Below are 21,538 nucleotides of genomic sequence, written 5' to 3' on the forward strand. Positions count from 1 at the left end.
TCTTGCTCAATTTCTTTATTATCACATTCTTGTCCCAAACTGATGCTTTCCTGGTGCTGCAATTTTCCTTTTTAAAAGGTTGCTTTTGCACATTTATCAAGACCAAATGACATTTCAATATCATCTGCATGTGTGTCCTAATGTGACTCCAGTCAACTGTAAACATGAAGTTATATAGTAAAGACTGCAGAAATAATTGCCTTAGAAATGTATTGCACTTCCCATAGTATGGTTCAGGGCAGTCCACAGACCAGTCTGAGTCAAATAACACTCTCTATTCCTCCCACCTCCCACTCCAGGAACAAAGTATATGGGTAAGGTAGCTCACATTCTGGGCAGATGTGTATAAGTGGCAGATTCAAAGGAACAATAACAATTAAGTTTAAAGCAGGATTGTGCTCTGATACGTAATGTGTGCAAATAACTGCAGTACAGCTGTATTCACTGCATGTGTGTTATAATGTGACTCCAGTCAACTGTAAAAAGGAAATTAATAGAGACTGCAGAAATAATTGCCTGAGAAATGTATTGCACTACCTAAAGTACTGTTCAGGGCTGTCTTCTGGCCAGTTTGAGAGAAATAATGCTCTCTATTCCTCCCACTCCAGTAACAAAGTATATGGATAAGGTATCTCACATTTTGGGCAGATATCATGTGTATAAGTGACAAATTCTAAGGCACAATAACAATGAAGTTTAAAGCAGGATTGTGCTATGATAAGTAATGTGTGCAAATAACTGCAATGGGGCTGTATTCACTGCATGTGTGTTCTAAACTGACAGCAATCAATTGCTAAATTAAGTGCACGTGTCTCCTGGAGTCACAGTTTTTGGGTTCTACTCCCATGCCAGCCAACTTAGATATGACCAGCTTTCTAGTCTACTTAATGCACACAGACATACCTCTCAACTGTCACAATTTTTCATAAAGTAATGACGACTGTCAAATCTCTCTGGTCCTTGATTAGCAGACAAATGATTACCTGGAATGCAACTTATTTGCAAATCCGTTTACAGAACACTTTGGAAGTAATGTATGCCCACAGTATGTGAAACAGTTCCCTGTAGTTGTGGACCTGCATTTATTAGTGCTTGGTCCATGCTGTCCCATGCTAACAGGTTGGATGAGGGGTATGTATGTGCAACATCATCTATACAGGAAATGGAGTCACTGTACTCACAACTGACACTACACACCTATAGAAGTATGTATTAGTAGTCTGTGTAGTAATATCATCTGCAAGTTCACTAATGGCATGTTTTTCTCCCTCTCCCCACCCCATATCTCCTTTAATTTATTAATGCTATTTATTATTATGATTTGATTTTAATATATTCTGTTAAACTAACTGTTATGTTGACCTTATGGGTTATTTCATTCTGGTTTTCTGTTAACATACTTACTGTTATGTTATTTAAAGTTACATTCCACATAATATACCTTAATATGTATTTGGATTACTGAATATTATGTTCCATTATGTTAATACTAACATTGGTTTGGTTATTACTAATCTTAACTTATGTTTATATCTAATTTACTACATCATGACACAGTAGGCCATTTCTAGGCTATCCACCTAGCTTGGCTCCCCTGGCCATGGCACGGGTCCCAGCACATCTGGGCTGCAGCCTGGTGGTGCACCCTCTGCTGCCCCTGCACTATCTGCAGCAGTAGTTCCGCCCCATGGGTTGGGGCTGGAAACCCTCTCAGAGTGGCAGTGGATGGGGTGATTTTGTCATGCTTGATAAAATACCAGGTATGGTATGCAGGTTGCTCCATCAAACTGTTGGAGGTTATCTGCGCCAGATGGAGACCATGCTTGCCACCCTGGTGGGGCAGCCTCATGCAGTATACCAGCCTCCACCACTGCCAACACAGAGGCAGTGAAGGAACAGTGCCGGCAATCCCATGGGTGAAGACATGAGTCACACTGCTACCTTGTGGATGCCCCTGAGACTGGGATACCTCCCCAACCAAAGTGTTCACACTCCATTGTGTCTTACATAAACCCTGTCTGCTGTCTTGTCTGTCTACAAAAGCTTCCTCACCTTCCCAACTTACCTCCCCCACATGTAGCTATATCCCTTCCCTAACATTCCACTCTCATCTCAAAAAAAAGGGTACCTCTCCCCAAAAACAAAATATCTTCCCATAAATAGCTCTCCATTTCACACACATGTCCACTGGACACACTTAATTTGGTTCAATTGGCTTGACAATGCAGTTAGGCTGTCGTCACCCCTCTCTGGGAGTGATGGTCCAAACTGAGCTGAAAGATCTGTTAAAATGCAAAATTGTTCCTGATGAAGGAATGGATAGCTATGGTTATTTTCTACCCCTGTCCTGCACATCCCTACTTGGCTTTCACTATGTTTCTCCCCTACTTCACCCATTTTTACCACTGTCCTATCTAGCCATTTTTCTTTTCTTTAAAGATTATTTGCACAAAGTGGTGTGCTGCATCACATCACCTAGCTATGCTAAATAGCGCTACATTTATATATGCTTTTGTAAAAACATTGATCACATTCAAAAATGACACTTACACCCTATTTTGAACCCAGGACCATCACACTTGCAGAACAGTGGATCACCCCACTAAGCCACACAGCTGCTAATAAAAACAGGTGGTTTAAGCAAAACAAAGCAATGCTGTAGTTCCCCCATTATGCATGCTTAAACTGTGCAGCTCATCATGCAGCACCACTCAGACCAGTTAGAGTCATACAAAAATAGTACTGCAATTAACACTCTGGTACACAAATACATCAGTATAAAGGCACACACATAAGCTTACATGTAACTGAGGTATCCAATAGCAGGTAACTCTGCTGTTTTCTCTACAACACGTAGGAACTCACTTGATAAAACATTAATCGAGAGAGGATGTTAACTGGGACTCTGTTATACAAATACAGCACTCTAAAGCCATACACATACTAATACATGTAAGTGAAGTATTTAACAGCAGATAACTGTGGAATGATAACTACAACATGTACAAATTCAGCTGCCAAAACAGTGGCTCTGTAGCTCACTCTTTGAAATGCAATGATACACATGGTTCTGGGTTCAAGTTCAGCTGTATCTACCAATGAAAATGCATGTATGTGGCCATCAGTATTATAAAGTATGATATGTATGTATGTCTCATCACCTATTTATCCACCCCAAGCAGTACACTTGGAATATCTGTATCTATATTACAGACAGCAGAGGCATACAGATATGGCCACTCTCATCCTACTCATAGTGTAACAGGTAATGCAATAGGCTGCATTCCCACTGGATGTTGAAGTGTGTACTGAAATTGTGCCTCAGTAATATCACACTGCAGCCCACAATGTTTTGCTGGTGATATCACAAACAACCACAGGTGCACAAGTAGCATACATAAATTGTGGTTGAACTAGAAGCAAGGGTTGCCAGCACACACTCAACAGGGGAATAACATGTGATCTGGCAGTTGTCCACCTGCCTGATATCATGGTTAATGTACACCTACCTGTTTTGTAAGCCACACCAAGCATTTTGGCTTGCATTGTCTTACTGATTGCGTTAGCTGAAACACTTACCTGACACACATACCTTACTTCCCAGTGTGGTGGCTACACTTAATGTGGCTCTGCCTATAAAACAAGGCTGCCACAGGTCCCACACTTTCTCTTACAGCTTGTAGTCCTGAAAAATGTTCACCCAGTGTGCTTATACCTCTTGCCTGGAGAATCACCTTCAGCTCCAGCCTGTAGCACGCATATTTTTATGTAAATAGTAGCTGTTACAGACATCCTGAACATCCCTCTCTGCAATGACATAGAATCTGTCCCCCACTATTTTCAAACCCAACATAGAGAAAGCGGTTGTAATTTACATTGAGGCCTTATATCTTGCTCAGTAGTTGCATGGGATTGGCTGATTATAACGCAAAGCAGATGTGCTGGCCACAATTTGCAGTTCAGAAGCACAGGCTGGTTCTGAGGCAATCACTCCCTAATACAGAACCATGTTAAAAAGTCAAACAGCTAGCTAGGGAAAACATTGTACATGAGAGTTACTTTTTATGGTCAACTCATTGCCACATCTATATGTCGGTATGTTTCAACACAGGAGTACTGTACTCCATCAGGTATGTAACCATTTTATTTCCAGCATGATGCATATTTGTCCATGTACTTAGGGGGAATGGGGATTACAGCAGTAAGCCTTGATTGGAACTTTACTGATGACTTGTCATTGATCTGCTGATGTGTTGCAGCTAGACAGGAACTAGAGTACAGTACGGGTAGAATGCTCTTTGTTGCATACTGTAGGTATACCACTCTCCAGGGAATTCCATGTTGATAGAGGTGGTAATACTACACTGCAATTTGTGTGGCACTGCTTGTTTTACATATTACAAGGTGGGTTTATACATATTGGACGCAACTTAATGGACTTTAATTTTGGTTGTGTGACCATACAACAGTATCTGTCATGGCACAAGCAGGGATAGAGGAGTACTGTTACTATCCTACTCATGCCCACAGCCTTACAATTTTTTGCATGGTGTTGAATTTGAGATATGTAGCCAAGCAGTGATTACTGATAGCCATCTGTTATTGCTGCATCTCTACATACTATACTGCCATGTATGTGATCCTGACATATGTTCCCATTTTGCTGTCTGTCAGGAGATAAGTATTTGAGATTCCAGGGCCCTTTTACAAAGGCCAAGAATAAAGTTATCCTGGGCAACCTGCATCAGCATCAACAACTCCTGCTGTCCAGGGGAGGACAAACAGGGATTGGGCAGCATTGTGGGCTGACCTGGTTTACAATGTGAATGCCATTGGACAACGGAGCAGGGCATACAAGCAGGTGTGACACCTTGGCACAGATATGATAATTTCTGCTTGCAGAAGAGCAACAGATGTGGCCAGAGATTGCAGTGTCACTGGTGGAAGGCCTGCAGTGGAACAATCACTGTCAGTCACACAGGAATTCCTGGTGAACCTAGGAACACAGGACAGCTCCCAGACATCCATCACATGGTCATGGATGTGGGTGCTACCATTTCCACAAAAGAGGAGCATCAGGTATGCTTAGCTGGATAAGCACTGGAATACTGTAGCATTCAGTGTTTCATGCTGCACATAATTTTATGTGGGTGTCAGATATTATTTTTTGGGGGAGGTCAGTTGCAGTGTGAATCTCATGGCCAGATTGTGACCTACAAACCAAGTAACATAGTATGTACTGTAAACGTGGGATTTGTGGATGTATTAACCTGTCATAGTGCAACGTGTTGCTGTTTACATTACCTCTCCCTCAATTTTTCACAGGACTGTCAGGAATAAGACGCGGCCATGATCCTGCTTCTGGTAAGCATAACACTTTGTGATACAGACGTAGATTGAGGGAGTTGTACTTGCTAAAGTGTCATCCCAGGCCTGCTGGCTGGATTGATGTACTGTCTGCATGATTGTCAAGCTCACAGAGTTTTACCACTGGAACCTGTGCTTTAGTTGTGACCACACTGATAGATTTGCAGTATTTGTAGAACAATTCAGGTTGTCTTATGTGTCAACTGTGCAGAGTGTTGACAAATGTCAGCAGTCTACATCACTGTTGCTCATGAGAGTCTTGAATATGGAGCTTATTATTTACAAGTAACTACAGATGTTTTTTTTAGAAAGTAATGTCCTCACATCCTGGTATATGCGGGTAGGGGGTTAGTCAAGTCTGTAATGCTGACAGAATTCTATGCAACTTGACAAATATCACAAGATAGCACTGTAGTGCATAGTAGTGCATGCACTAATGTACCGCTTTTCCCTTTTTATCACAGGTGACCAGGGAGGGGTGGTCTCTCTCCCACTCACAACCTGGTGTCAGGGTGTCTTCAGACTCTGATGATGATGGTGGCCAAAGTGAGGCATAGGGGGGTTTCAGGGGCTGAATCTGTCACAGAGGTTCACATCCCTCTTCTGCCCTCATTATCACCATGCACAGCCTGTATGCCTACACATACCTAGTCCACAGAGGCCACAGATATTGGACAGTCAGATGGTGGGGACACTGACCAGGAAAGTATGGATACTATGGCTGCAGTGAGTGTTGATACTGGCCATAGCCAAAGAGATGGTGAGGTTCCACACAGGCCAATTGATAGGGATGCTCATAGTAAGCCAACTGTCCATTCACCATAACTCTGAACCTCTTATAGGAAGAAATCTGGACAAAACCAACAATAATGGAGGGACAAAGGCTCAAAAATAGGGACACTTTTTAAATATTGTTTTTACAAACTTAGAAAATTGATAGAATACTAAGTTGTGCATTATCATGAATTTTCTGAAGGGTATGAAGTCTGAAACTCAAATGTGTGCCATTATTTTCTGACTTTAGCCCTCAATGATTTGCCAGGGATTTGCCAGAAAACTACAATTTTATGTGTAATGGACTAATAATTTTGGGCAAAAATGGACATTCTGCAAAAATCTGTATCGTTGAGAGGTATGCCCTCCACCACCTGTGCAGGTGTCCCATCACGTGTCACTCAGCATATGTTTAGGCCATCAGGGAGGCACAGGTATGTTCCGGAAGGACTTAAATATGAATGCTCAGGGTTATGGATACAGCACAGTCTGACATCCATGACTGCCTCCACCATGTTGCTAATACCCAGTATTGGCTGACTGATGCAATGGAAAGACAGTGGTCTGAGACAGACCACAGATTATCTGTCTTGGGGCGATCATTGTCTGTGATGGAACATCTGGCTGGAGTTGAGCATCAGACCCCCTGGAGGAAGTTCAGCAACTACATCAGCTAAGAGTCCATGTGGCTGTGCTCACTCATGCTCCTGCAGTGGCAGTACACCTAGCACCCCAGAGCATGTGTACTGTCCACACTAAGATGTGTCATTCCCATGGAGGGCACAGTCCCAATAAACAGCAGTCACCCTCAGGTAGTAGCACCTCTTCTGACCTAGGGCATGGAGGTGCCAGTGCAACTCCTGGCAAAGGCAATTCCCATGTTTGGGTGGGGGGAGACAGTAAACTGACAGCTCTGCCATGCATGGTTCAAAGCTGTCCAACAGACAGTCATGTAGGGCGAGCACTGAGATTGACTGTGCTCACACAGACAGTCACACACCACTATCACAATCAGGTCACCTGCAGACACATAAGGCACATTCCATGGTCTGTCTTGCCTGCTTCCCTTCCTGACTCACACACATGCTTGCCAGCCTATTGTGTCAGCCGTGGCCCCCCTGCTCCACTTCATAACACTCTGTGCAAGTGATGATACCTGTGCTACATCCCTGTCATCCTTGTCATCAATGCAGGGAAATGAAGCTATGTGTCTGATGTACAAGGTGACAATGTAAATTGCTATGTAGTCCTTTAATCAACTTTTGCCTTTCACATGCTACTTGTACTGGTCACTGACAGACATTGCCTGCTGGTGGTTGTACTGAGAAAACCACATTATGTTGTGTAAATTAAGTTGCATGATGTTATAATAGCTATATAGTTACAAAAAGAACTGTGTCTCATAGAACTGTTTATGTTTCAGATTCTGGGTTTTTTGGGACACACCTATGGCTACAATGCTACAATAAACCTGTAACCATCAGAGCACAGGAAGGAATGTCAGCACAGAGTCAAAATATCTTCACAAAGGTAAAGCAGTAGTGGTGCATGGCTCCATAACTTCATATGTGTATCACCTGCTAACAGGGGCAATGGTGTCATACAGACTAATCCTGTATCCACAATCTTTGACACAATGTGGTTTCCTTGATAAGTGTGACCAGGATTCTTAGAGTTGACATATCTAAAAGCTATGGCATAGAAGATGCATCATCTACAGCCCTGTGTCCATTACAGACATTTGTCCTCATTCAGTTATGATTGTCTTGTTCTGCATCCCATTGTGTTACTTACACATGATGTGTGTTACAGCAAAAGTGTGGATCACATGGATGGGTGCCTGTTACATGTAGTATGTAGTGTCATGGTTACACACCTATCTCCCCAGCACAAAGACAACCACAAAGCATTCTATAGCTATGTCAAGAATCTAAATGGGAACACTCAGATCTGCTCTGAGTTACAGCACAACGGCACTAAATATACAGAACCAACTGATATTGCCAACATCCTAGCAGATAGGTTCAGTGCTAACTTTACCCCCCTCTCACCCCCTAGAGAGCCCATCTCTATATCGGAAGAATGCAAAGTGCCTATAATCATGGCTGCACAGGTAAAAAACACACTCTCTAAAGCCAAGAACACAGCATCCATGGGACCTGACAATATCCCAGGCTGCGTTCTACATGAACTACAGAAGGAACTGGCACCCTACCTAAGTACCATATTTAATCTTAGCCTCACCTCAGGCTTTGTACCCACTGAATGGTGCACCATGACGGTTATCCCACTCCACAAAGGGGTTGCCACGATGGACCCCGGGAACTACCGGCCCATTAGCCTGACGAGCCTGGTCTGCAAGGCCATGGAACATATCATGTGGAACTCATAAACAAAGACATTGGTAATCTCCAAACTCTGGACCCTACCCAGTTTGGACTTGTAAAAGGCAGATCATGTCTTCTAAACCTGATTGACTTCTTTGAATCAGTCACCAAAGCCATAGATGAGGGTAAAATGGTTCACACAGCTTATCTAGATCTCGCCAAGGCTTTCGACACCATCCCCCACTCTGGAATTATAGATAAGCTCACTAAACTAGGTATAAATCCCTATGTCACAAGATGGGTTGCCAACTGGCTCATGGACAGAACCCACACTGTGAAAGTAGCGGATTCCAAATCCGACATCAGACCAGTGACAAGTGGAGTACCACAGTGTTAAGTCCTGAGTCCTCTCCTGTTTGGTATCCACTTCTCTGAAGTGCAGGCCAACACAGAAGGTCTTTGGCTAACAAAGTTTGCAGATGACTGCAAACTAGGAACCATAATCGAAACTCCTAACAATGTGGAAAACTACAAAAGGGCCTCACTGAGACAGATATCTGGTGTCAAAGCCATGGCCTGAAGCTCAATGCCAAAAAGTGTATTGTCATCCCCTTTGGTAAAAAACTCTGTACCCATGAACTACCACATAGCTGGTAGTCTACTTAATGGCAAAAATGTGATAAGAGACATTGGGACACAGGTGGACAGTAGTCTCTCCTTTGATAATCACATCGCCACAGTGGTCAGGAAATCCTTCTATGTGGCTCATCTCATCACAAAAGGATTCTCATACAGAAAAAAAAGAGGTCATTGTTCCCCTCTACTCATCACTCATTAGACCCATTATAGAGTACAACGCCCCTTTTGGTATGTACCTCACAAGACATCTACAACAACTGGAAAGACCACAAAAATACCTCACAAAGAGGATTACTGGCCTCAAACAGATGCCCTATGCAGACCGTCTCAAAAAACTACAGCTTTACTCCATCGCATATCGCCTACTCAGGGGTGATCTCTGCCTAACATACAAAGCTATGTCAAACCCAGAGCTGTTGGACATGCTCCACTTAAAGAAATCCCAATCCCTCTGAGCTACATGCTCTAGGGACCTAAACATTGTCACCACAATAAACAGAACATGCTGGATGGATAGATTCCTGTCCCAGAGACTTCCCATACTCTGGAACAGACTACCTATCTATGTCAAACAGAGCTCCTCATTAGCACTCTTCAAGAAAAATCTTGATGATTGGATGGGAAATGGGAAATTCATTCTGGGAACCACTTCTGTGGCTCTGCTCGACAGGGGCACAGGAAAATAATTTTCTTGGGTGGCAATAGCCAGGGTACATTTTTGGGCTAGGCTTGTATGGGCCCTAGGGCCGATAGCCTAGTACCTACCTATGAACCTATGAACCTATCGCTTATTTATACCACAATCAAGGTGTAGCTGTGTACACCAGGTACATCCTGTACTAGCTCTTTCTTGGATGTGCAGGTGGTACACAGTGGGAGCTGACTGCTCCCTGTATGGCAGCCATACACTTCCCCTCCAAAGCATGTATTGGACAGAATACACATCTTCAGCCTTGACACATTCTGCACTGGAGTTGTTATGACACAGTGTATCAGGTTACTGTGGGACCTCTCTGGCTGTTACAGGTGTCAGATATGCCTGTGTACTTACATACCGTAGGTGTCATTGCACTCAATGATAGGTGTGATGAGTGCCACATACAGTGTTAGAATGACATTCTGGGATTTACATACCATACATTTTATGATGCTCCACCACTGAACCAGTAATCACGGAGCCTCAATTCTCACCTCTGGCATGGGTGGGGGACGTACACTGGAAGGATGATAGGTACACACACACTATTTCCAGATGCAGCTGTCAGCATCAAGTGCAATTCCCTTTAAGAGCACACATGGACCACAGTTTCTCTGGGGATGGTTTCTCCCTCTTTCTTGAGATCCCCAATAAAACTCCCCACTGGCATTATGGAGTTTGAGTCCTTAGCCAGGGTTCCAAGCAAAGTCCTCCAGCACTCTCTCTGTCCAAGCAGTGTTTCATGTCCCTACATATGTAGCTGACACACACACGCTCTTGGAGATTTGTTTTACACACACACACACACACACACACACACCTGGAAAAGGCTGGCACAGGTTTACTAGCTATGCCTCCTTCCGCCCAGACTATAAGGTAGTTATCACTCCTTATCAGCTACTTTAAGGCCCTTAACAAAGGGTGCCCAATCTTACTGTGTAATGTTACTATCAATACAAATGGTAGTTTGACCAAGAGCATAGCTATTAGAAGTAGCCTATAGTGTCACCAAATAAATATGCAAGTACTCTCAGAACTTAAATATCTCTTAGACATATAAGCCACAATAAAATGTTTAAATATATTTAATAATAAATAATAAAAGAACAAGAAAATACTCAGCATATATTTACGGTGACAGCAGAGTTCAAATCCACAGGAAATGTTTAAAACAACATTGCAGGACATTCTCGAATAAATAAACAAATATCTAAATTAAGCTTTGCTATATTCCTGACTACATTTAAGAGCATTATTACAATCTAGAAAAAAACTTACTCAGAGCAAGGCAGATGTATGGTGAATGGATCTTCTGGCCAGGTCCAAGACAGACTACAAAATGCTGTCTCTCTCAGAGACCTCTGAAATTAATATCTCAAATATTACTTCCGGGATAGCTTGCAGAATTACATCATTTCATGTCATCTGATTATCCCAAGTAAAAACCCCTACCACTGAAACTGGCAGTATTTAGCATCTACCTGTAAAAATACCCAGACAAGGGCTATTGCTCAGATCTGTGCAGCTGGTGGAAGTCATAAAACAATAATATACTTCCACATCTCAAGCCTAGTAATTATTTCTAATTCAAGACAACACAGAGAACTCTCTAATATAGACATTCTTTCTCTTGCTGTCATAAAGTAATTTAATTTCAGCTATTTTTCTGAGGTTTTGCTGGAATGAAGTTAATTTCCTGTGTTACAGTTTCCACTGTTAAAATATATACATTTAAACAGTTACAATAGTGTATGCACATTTCTGTTCTATTCCGGTAGGGTACACTGAGGATACATTTCAAACAGCACTTTGTATAATACCTCTTCAGCACACATTTGTACAAACCATCTTATATGGCATATATTTCTAATACATTTGTAACACAGATACCTTATATGAATCATATTGATATTCATAAATGACATATAATTATTTACTAAATTCCTGATAGCTGGGCTGGCAGTATCTCCTTTTGTGACATTTCTTCCAACTTGAATACTCAAGCTAGTTTTTCAAGTGACCCTTGAGAAGCATTGCTGGAGAGGGAGGCGTCTATCTGGGAATACATTACCCAATTCCCTTTCTTGAGAGTCCAGCTTCCTTGGCATCACTGACCCCATTACAGTGTTGCACTGCCACATCATATGCCTGCAATCCTAGGTTCCACCATAGTAATTTTGGATTTTGCTGATTGGCTGCCTGTAGCCGTACATCCCCCTCCGGACTTCTGCTGCATTAACAGCATCAGAGCATCCCTATCATGGAAAGGTTTCATCATGTTCACATGGTACAACTTCTGCCCCTGCCTCCTGCCTAGCAGTTCTACCATGTAGTTAACATCACTAACCTTTTTTACCACCTTGACTTCCGCTTGTTGTGTCTGATAGGAATGAAAAACAAAACCTGCTGCCTTACAGCACACTCTCTAGCTCGAGCATTCCTGTTATACCAGACCTTTTCTGCTGTTGGGCTTCAGCCAGGTTCTTCTGGGCCAAGCCCATGAGTTCCCTGAGCCTTGTCCTGAGGTTTAGGACATATGCCACAACAGACTCTGTGTAGGATTTGTACTCACCCTCCCACTCATCAGGAATCAAATCTAGAGGTCCCCTGACCCTATGCCCATACAGCAACCACCAACTCAAAGGGTGAAAAACCTGTGTATTTCTGGGGCACCGTTCTGTAAGCAAATCACAGATGGGGCAAATATTCGTCCCACTCCCACTTAAACTGGTGTTCAAATGCTCATAGCATTGTCTTTAGTGTAGTGTTTAACCTCTCTAAAAGACTATTAGTCTGGGGATGGTAGGGGGTAGTCTTTAGGTGCTACAACCTACAGTGCTCCCACAGACAAGCCAATAGGTCTGCCATGAAATTGACACATTTGTCAGTCAGTATTTCTTTTGGAAAACCTACCCTGTTGAAAATCTCTAACAAAGCATTTGCCACCTCTTCTGCCTCAGTGGAGGACAGAGCCATTGCATTGGGGTATCTGGTTGCATAATCTACTACCACTAGGATATACATCTTCCATGTGGAACTTGGGGTACTCACAGGCCCCACAATATCCATAGCTACTCTCTGAAATGGCTCTTCAATCACAGGCAAAGTCACTAAAGGAGCCTTGACCTTGTGTCCTGCCTTACCTACCTTTTGGCACTGCTCACAGGTCCTGCAGTACCTGATTACATCCCTAGAAACCCCAGGCCAATAAATGTTCTGCATATTACTTCTCTTTGCATGTTTTATGACGATATGAACTGAAAAGGGAACGTTATGAGCTATGGCTAGAAGTGACAGACAGTAGGTGCTGGGCACTACCAACTATTGTATTGTTTCACCCTCCAGCCCTCCTTCAGAGTTCACTCTCTATACAGTAACCCTTTGTCCTGGTATACAGATTCCCCTTTTCCTTGACAATCATGTGCCTCCCTGGCTACCTCCCTCAAGGCTTGTAATGTAGGGTCTGGGAGCTGAGCCTGTCTCAATTATCTCTTTGTAACCCTTCCCAGCTCCCCTTTCACAGAAAGTCTGGTATTCTCTGACAGTGGTGCCTCACTGTCAGCCTGGGTACTACTACTCACCTCTGCCCTTGCAGTCACTCTGTCCAAGGGAATATCAGTACCTACAAGCAGTTGTGGCTTACCTTCAGTCTCAATGCTACAGGGTAGCTCCCTCCCTGAAGTAGCCACCTCACCAGTCCTGGCTTCAAGACCCACATGCTTATCTCCAAGCCTGACTGTGTGTCACTATGTGCACACAAGGTACTGCATTATCAAAATCATTCCCTATCAGAACATCTGCAGGGATAGCCTGAAACACACTTACTTGCCTGCTTCCTATCCCACCCTCCCAGTCATGGTGAACCCTAGCCAAAGGTGGGGTCCCTCCTAAAGCTCTGATTGCAGAAGACTGCCCAAGCAAGTAGTGCATCTGTTTAACCATTGCAGGCTTCACAATGTTTAGGTCAGAGGCTGTGTTTCTCTTAGCAGTGGCCTGTTTTCCATCTACTAAGATAGGATATAACATCTTGTGGTAGTTTAGTACCCTTGTTGTCTCAAGGCAACTTACTGCTGGCATTTTGTCATTATAGATGTTCCCCACCTTGCCTCTGTGGACATCTATATTCTACATGGACCCACTGATTACATTTAAAACATTTAACCATGGGTCATGGCTGTGTACCTGAACTAGGGACTTCCTCTGCTCCTGGCAGACTCTGTTGAGGCAGTTTAGGCTGCCCACCATGGGTTCCCTTATACTCATGTGCAGCACTGGGTATCACTTTCCTGTGCAGTGATGCCCTACTTTCTAGGTATAGGTCTCCTTTTTTTCCCCATCTCATCTGCGGTATTGCATTCCCTATCTGCTACCCAGATTCTCATGTCCTCAGACAAAGTGTTAAGTGCTTGTTCCCTCACCAAAAGGTCTGTCAGCCCTTCAAAAGTGGTGACCTGACACCCACTTACCAGTCTATGAAAATAAGTGATTAAATCAGCAGTATATTCACACACATTTTCATCTGGCTTGAATCTATGCTCACAAAACTTTTTTCTATAGGCTTCAGGTGTTAACTTAAAACACTCTAATAAACAATTTTAACAGTATTATAATTTAAGCAATCAGTATCAGATAGTTTAGAAATACCAGTTACAGCTTTACCATGGAATAAGGGGTCAGGAACCATACCCAGAGCACTTTGTCAACTTTATACTGTTTATGTACCCTTTCAAACATATGAATAAAACTATTATCACCCTCTGTAAATTGTGGAAGAAGTTTACTGATCTTTGTTCCTTCTGGGGATTTGGGTACTCCCTTCCCCATTACCTTCATGACCCTGGCGGAGAGTCATCATCTTCTTTCCATGTTGCCTCTACCTCTCATTTTCCTCACCTTCCAGACATCTCAGTCTCTCTGCTGATTCTAAGCCATCTGTTTCTCCTTTTCTTCAGCCTCAAATGCACCGATCTCTCTGCTGATTCTAGTTCTAACCATTTGGCCTCCAGTTCAAGTCTGTATAAGTCCAGATGGATTTTTAAGTCCTCCATGGAAAGTTTGAACTGTCCATTTTGTGAAAGTTGAACATCCCAAGGCCAGTCTCTCCTGGTTGGTGGTCTGCGATGCAGCTGTGACTAAGGTTGCAATAATTTCTGCTTTAGTTAATTTGCAATGAACCAGTCCTTTATCTTGGGACATCTCAGCCAAATGGCTCCTTGTCAGCTTGCCATACCCTTCTACTGACATCCTTGCCTGCTCTCCCTGACTAACTAATATAACAAAAAATAAATAATCCTTATGATATGAAACTCTGAATGGTCACTGTGAGGCCATTTGAGACTTCAAAGACATTCTTTAGTCATCACTGTTTACAGATTACAGGAATTCAATATCCACACCACTGAATCCCAATATGTGGATATCCCACCACTTCCAACCAATAAATGTGATGCCTCACCACTGAACCAGTAATCAGGGAGCCTCAAACCTCACCACTGGCACCAATGGGAGATGTACACTGGGAGAATGACAGGTACACACACAGTATTTCCAGATGCAGCTCTCTGCATCAAGTGCAATTTCCCTTAAGAGCACACAGAGACCAAGTCATTCCGGGGCTGGTTTCTCCCTCTTTCTCTAGATCCCTAGTAAGACTCCCCATTGGCACAGCTATAGAGTTGAGTCCTTTGCCAGGGTTCCAAGCCAAGTCCTCCAACACTGTCTATGTCCAACCAATGCTTCATGTCCCTGCCCTAGTAGCTGACACACATACTCTTGGAGATTTGATTTAAACACACACACACACACACACACACACACACACACACACACACACACACACACACACACACACACACACACACGCACACACACCTGGGAAAGGCTAGAACAAGTTTAATAGCTATGGTTCCTTCTGCCCAGATTATAAAGTAGTTATCACTGCCACCAGGACTCCTTATCAGCTACTTTAAGGCCCTTAAGAAAGAACGCCCAATATTTCTGTATAATGTTGCTATCAATACAAATGGTAGTTTGACCAAGAACGAGGCTATTAGAAGTGGCCTACAATGTCATCAAATAAATATGTAAGTACTCTCAGAACTTAAATACCCCTAGACAGATCAGCCACAATGAAATTATTAAATATATTTAATAATAAATAATAAAAGAATAACAAAATACTCAGTGTATATTGACAATGACAGCAGAGATCAAAATCACAGGAAATGTTTTAAAACAACATTGCAGGACAGTCTAGAATAAATAAGTAAAAACATCTAAATTAAACTTTGCTATATTCCTGACTATATCTAAGAAAATTACTGTAAACTAGAAACTTACTCAGAACAAGGCAGGTATGTGGTGAATGGATCTTCCTGTTCAGGTCTAAGGCAGACTACAGAATGCTGTTTCTCTCAGAGACCTCTCAAATTGATATCTCAAACATTATTGCTGGGATAGCTTTTAGAATGACATCATTTCTTGTCATCTGACTATCCCAGATAAAACCCCCACTGCTGAAACTGGCAGTATTTAGCATTTGCCTGTGCCTGTAAAAATTTCCAGACAAGTGCTTTTGCTCAGATTTGTGCAGCTGTTGGAAGTCATATAACAATAAAACATGTCCTCATCTCAAGCCTAGTAATTATTTTTCATTCAAGACAACACAGAGAGTTCCTTAGTATAGACATCCTGTCTATTGCTGTCATAAAGTAATTTAATTTTAGCTATTTTTCAGAAGTTTTGCTGGAATGAAATTAACCTCCTGTGTTCCAGTTCCAATGTTAAAATATATACATTTAAACAGTTACAGTAGTGTATGCACATTTATGTTCTTTTCCAGTAGGGTACACTGTGGATACATTTCAAAAACCACTTCGTAAAATACCTGTTCAGCACACATCTGTACAAACCATCTTATATGACTTACAGCTCTTATACATTTGTAATAAAAACATCTTATAACAATCATGTTGATATTCACAAATTACATATAACTATTTACAAAATTCTAGAAAGCTGTGCTGGCTTTATCTCCTTTGGTGACACCTTTATCTATATATTGTACAACAGTGCATGAAGTTCAACATCTTACTGACCAGCAAAAGTCAAAGACTACATCTCTCTGTGTCCATAAGTCCCTGCCTACCAGGTCAACTATTGGAGGTGAGCATACAATACAGTACTGTCCAGGGGTGGCTGACTGCCAAAAGTATTGTGCATACCTTGGCAGGTAGTATTTGTCAATGGCTCTGACAGTAAACGAAATGTGTGTGTCAGCCCATCCTGGGTAACTGTTGGTTCACTGTGCGAAACAATGACAGTCCCTTATTTGCAATTATCTGCAAATGTAGCCAGTCTGAGGTCAATCACAATGGCCATGACTGCAGAGAAGGGAATGGCTAGAAGGGGTACTCCCAGGAATGATGTGTATGGGTAGTCCACTGGTGATTGGGCTTACTGTAGCACTGGCCTACAAAAACCTATCTTCCCAGATAGTGACTGTCAGACACTTGGCTATCCAATGGTTGACATGCAAGCTTGTAAAACACTTCCACATTGTGTCCACAATGCCTGCTGGCTTAATTTGGTGAATGCATTGTCGGGCCATGGAATGTGAGGTAAGTCGTTTTCCCCTCATGCATTGCAACCTGTACCACTGAATTTGGTACAAAGCTTAGCGTAGGCATGATCTGACCTTGAACAACACAAATTGCATTTGGGCCATTGTCTGCAGGTGTACTACATTGTTAGTGATTATTTTCATGATAAGTGTTTTCATGGCTGTAAATGTGACACTGCTGAGACATCTGTGGATATCAGTTGTCACTGCATGCAACTTGTCCTCTGTTTAATTATGTATTGACTTTAATTCCAACATGGTTTTCAAGATTCTACCAACATGTCTGTGTCTATAGAGACCATACGCAAGCTGTGGGGGGGGGGGTTCATATGTGCATCTGGGAAAGGTAAGGAGGCACTTGTTCACACAGTTATCGTGCAGCTACACGCCACTTAAGCAGTGTGTATTGCAATGACTCATTTACCTTGTGAGGAAGGCTGACAAGAGGGGCATCCCCTGAATTGCTGGTTCCTGGCTATTACAACTGCTGGTCTCAGCACAACCATTCTCTCCTGGGATACCATGCCCCTACACCTTGTCTCACACCAAAACAAAACATTAGTACCAAACTCCACATGAGGTGCAGGCCACAGCCTGTTTGTTCATCCACATATTTGTCCCAGTTCATGCAAGGCTTTGCAGCCTTGACCTACCTTTTACCAGGTAGATGTCTTGAGTAGCAATAAGGGCAATCATTAGAGTGTGGCATGTATTATGCCTAGTATTCCAGGGTTCTTGGGTTTCAGAAGGGTAATGTGCAGATGATGAGTTGGAGCACAGCTGTAGTGTCACACTATGATGTACAATGTCCAGTGACATACAAGTGCAAGGTTGTTCAGGCAAGCACTACAGTGGCAGTGATCCCTGTTGGGTCACAATGTCACAGCAGTTCATGCAGCCTGACCATCATCAGCATCATGGTGCATATCTGTATGTCATGGATCTGAAGCGTACTGCAGAGGGGTGGCTATCTTTGGCCAGCGTGTGTGTACCCAAACTTGGGTATCACCCCAGGGATCACCTCTGTGGCTCTGCTTGACAGAGGCACAGGAAAATAATTTTCTTGGGTGGCAAAAGCCAGTGTACCTTTTTGATTGGGCTTGTATAGGCCCTAGGGCCGATAGCCTAGTACCTACTTATGAACCTATGAACCTATGTATGTCAGACTGCATATTTATGCAACAGGAACACATGTCTGTGTTCCCACATCATGTCACACAACATCCAGTATGTTGTCTGGTAGCCTGACAGTCAGTGCAAACTACCGAGACCAGAGTAATGACCACAGAGTTGAACAAGTTCTCTGTGCATGCACAAGCATCCACATCTTTACTGCAAGGTGTGCCACCTGTACAACTGCATAGACAGCTGTAGCTGACAGGAGGGTAGGAAGCACCTCATGGTATAACAAACTGGGAGCAGTCATACAATTTCCCAGTTATACCACTCTCCCACAAGAGGGTCTTCATGAACATATGCCTGTTCGCATACCCATGGCCCTAACCCCATGTGAATGTGTGTGTTATATAATTTCCATCAGTAAGAGCAATGTTCCAGGTATGTTGCACTTCATTAGCCACACCTGATGTATATACTCAGGGGTGATACTCATGGGCATACAGGCCTGGCCACACAGATTTACACCTACTTTACCATAGATCATCATGTCTCCACAGGGGTAAGATGGTTAGATAACCTGTGTGTGCCCTTCCCTCTGCAAGCCAATATTTCACTATAATGGCCATTTTTTCATGTACCTTTGCAAGCACCACTGGCAGTTGGATACAACACAAACTTTCCTTACAAGGGAACTTCATGTCCTCAGTATTTGACTATGGGGATCATGTACAGTTACTGTCATTGTGCATTGTGTCATATACATCACTTAGAATTGATCTCTCCTTTGCATGCAGGGCATTGTGTGACCCTGCTGTATTAGATATGCTGCAACTCTGTGAGTGGATATGTACATGTATCACCCACTGTAAGGACATAGAATCATAGGAAGTTACTAGGCTATTGGCCCTGAGGCCCTTACAAACATGCCCAAGAATTTCACCTGTGTTATGACACATTACCACACAATGCCCCTGTCCAGCAGGGACACAGGTGGAATCCCAGGGGTGTATTTTTTTGTTCCCTATCCAGTTATCCAGGTTGCACTTACAATGGGGTAATGAGGTACTGAGCTTTACATTGAGAAGGAGTCTATTCCACAGAAGGGGAGTCTCTGGGACAAAAATCTGTCCCGTCAACAAGTTCTATTGATGTCAAAGGCCAGGTTGAGGTCACGTATGCAGGTTACTCAAGTGGTGCTTGACTTGCATATATGCAGCAGTCTCATCCAGGTGGGGTTTCAGATTGCAGTTTATGTCAGACAGAGACCACCTATGAGGAGTCTGCGTGTGACTGGGTAGAAGGACAGGGCTGTTAGCCTATTTGTGTTGGTTAAATATTTGAGGCCCTGGATTATCATAGTGAGAACCTCTGTGGTCTCTCCAGCTGCTGCATGTGCTTTGTGAGGTACATGCCAAAATGGGCATTGTACTCAATAATGCGTCTTATAAGGGGAGAATACAGGGATGTTATGAGCTCCTTGTTCCTGGATGGCATACCCTTCCTAATGAGGTGGGCCATGTAGAAAGCTTTCTGTACAATGGAGGCAATATGATAGTCAAAATTCAGTTTGCTGTCAACCTGGGTGCCCAAGTCCCTCACAACTGATTGGGTGCTTAGGTCCTTGTTATTACTGTTATAATATATGCGGACATCAGTCTCCCAAAAGGGGATGTTGAGGCATTTTTTAGCATTCAGTTTGAGGCCATGTTTCTGGAACCAGGCATTTGTTTAGGTGAGACCCTCTTGGAGGATGTCCACATCACTAAGTGAATTGATGACAGTGGCCAGCTTGCGATCATCTGCAAACTTGGCTCTCCATAACCCACTGGTTCTGGCCTTCACTTCAGAAAACTATATCCCAAACAACATAGGCCCCAATACCGATTTCTAGTGTACACCACTCATTACATGTTTTCTGCTTGAGGTGGCTTTCCCTATTTTGAGTAGGTGGGTTCTATCAGTGTGTCAGTTTGCTACCCATCTAGTAACATACAGAGTGATACCTAGAGTTTATCTATTCTACCCAAGTGGGGAATAGTATCAAAGGCTTTGGCCAAGTCAAGGTAGGTGGTTTGCACCATTTTCTCCTCATCCATAGCTTTGGAGACTGTCTTAAAGAAGTTGACCAAATTTCACAGGTATGACCTCACCTGATGAAAGCAAACTATGTGGGATCAAGTGATTGGAGATTGCCAGTGTCCTTGTTAATGAGTTCCACGATACTCAATCCCATGGCCTTGCAGATCAGTCTACTTAGGCTGATGGGTCTATAATTTGCTGCATCAGTGGACACTCCACTTTTGTGCAAAGGGATGACAGTGGCTGTCAACCACTCAGCGGGGACAAAGCCAGTACTCACACTTTAGTTGCATAGGGGACCTAAAGGTGCTGCAAGTCCCTGCCTGTGTTCATGTATTTTACAGCCTGGGATGTTATTGTTTCGCAATACCTGGTATGTGACGTTAATAATACATGCTGGTGGGGGAGATATGCATACCACACTGTAACAAAGTGTTGAAACAGACTAATGGCAAACAATGCACCTCATTGGCCATATCCAGATGCAATCTGTATGATTGCATGGATGACTGTCAAGTCACTACAAGGCTTCTGTGTGTGTTCCTTGTGGACAGGGACAATATGTGCTGATTGTATAAATATGGTTTAGAACGAGACTAGAATTTTATGTCACCTACGTCCATTAGGCTACTACCATCCAATGGTCCTATGATCCCATACACTGAAGTAAAACATTGTAACATCCACACACACACACACACACACACACACACACACACACACACACACACACACACACACACACACACACACCTGGCTACAGTGTGAACAGTACCACTTTCAATTCATATATACAGAACAGTGCACAACATACACAGTTCAAGCTGGCTGAAATTAGATTCGAACACCTACCTATCTAACGGTACACACTAGAGATCACAGTGCATGACACACATCCCACATTAGTAGGCCTTG

This window comes from Protopterus annectens, chromosome 4.part1 (genome assembly GCF_019279795.1).
Source record: "Protopterus annectens isolate FY-2018-M chromosome 4.part1, PAN1.0, whole genome shotgun sequence".
Classification (NCBI taxonomy): domain Eukaryota; kingdom Metazoa; phylum Chordata; order Ceratodontiformes; family Protopteridae; genus Protopterus; species Protopterus annectens.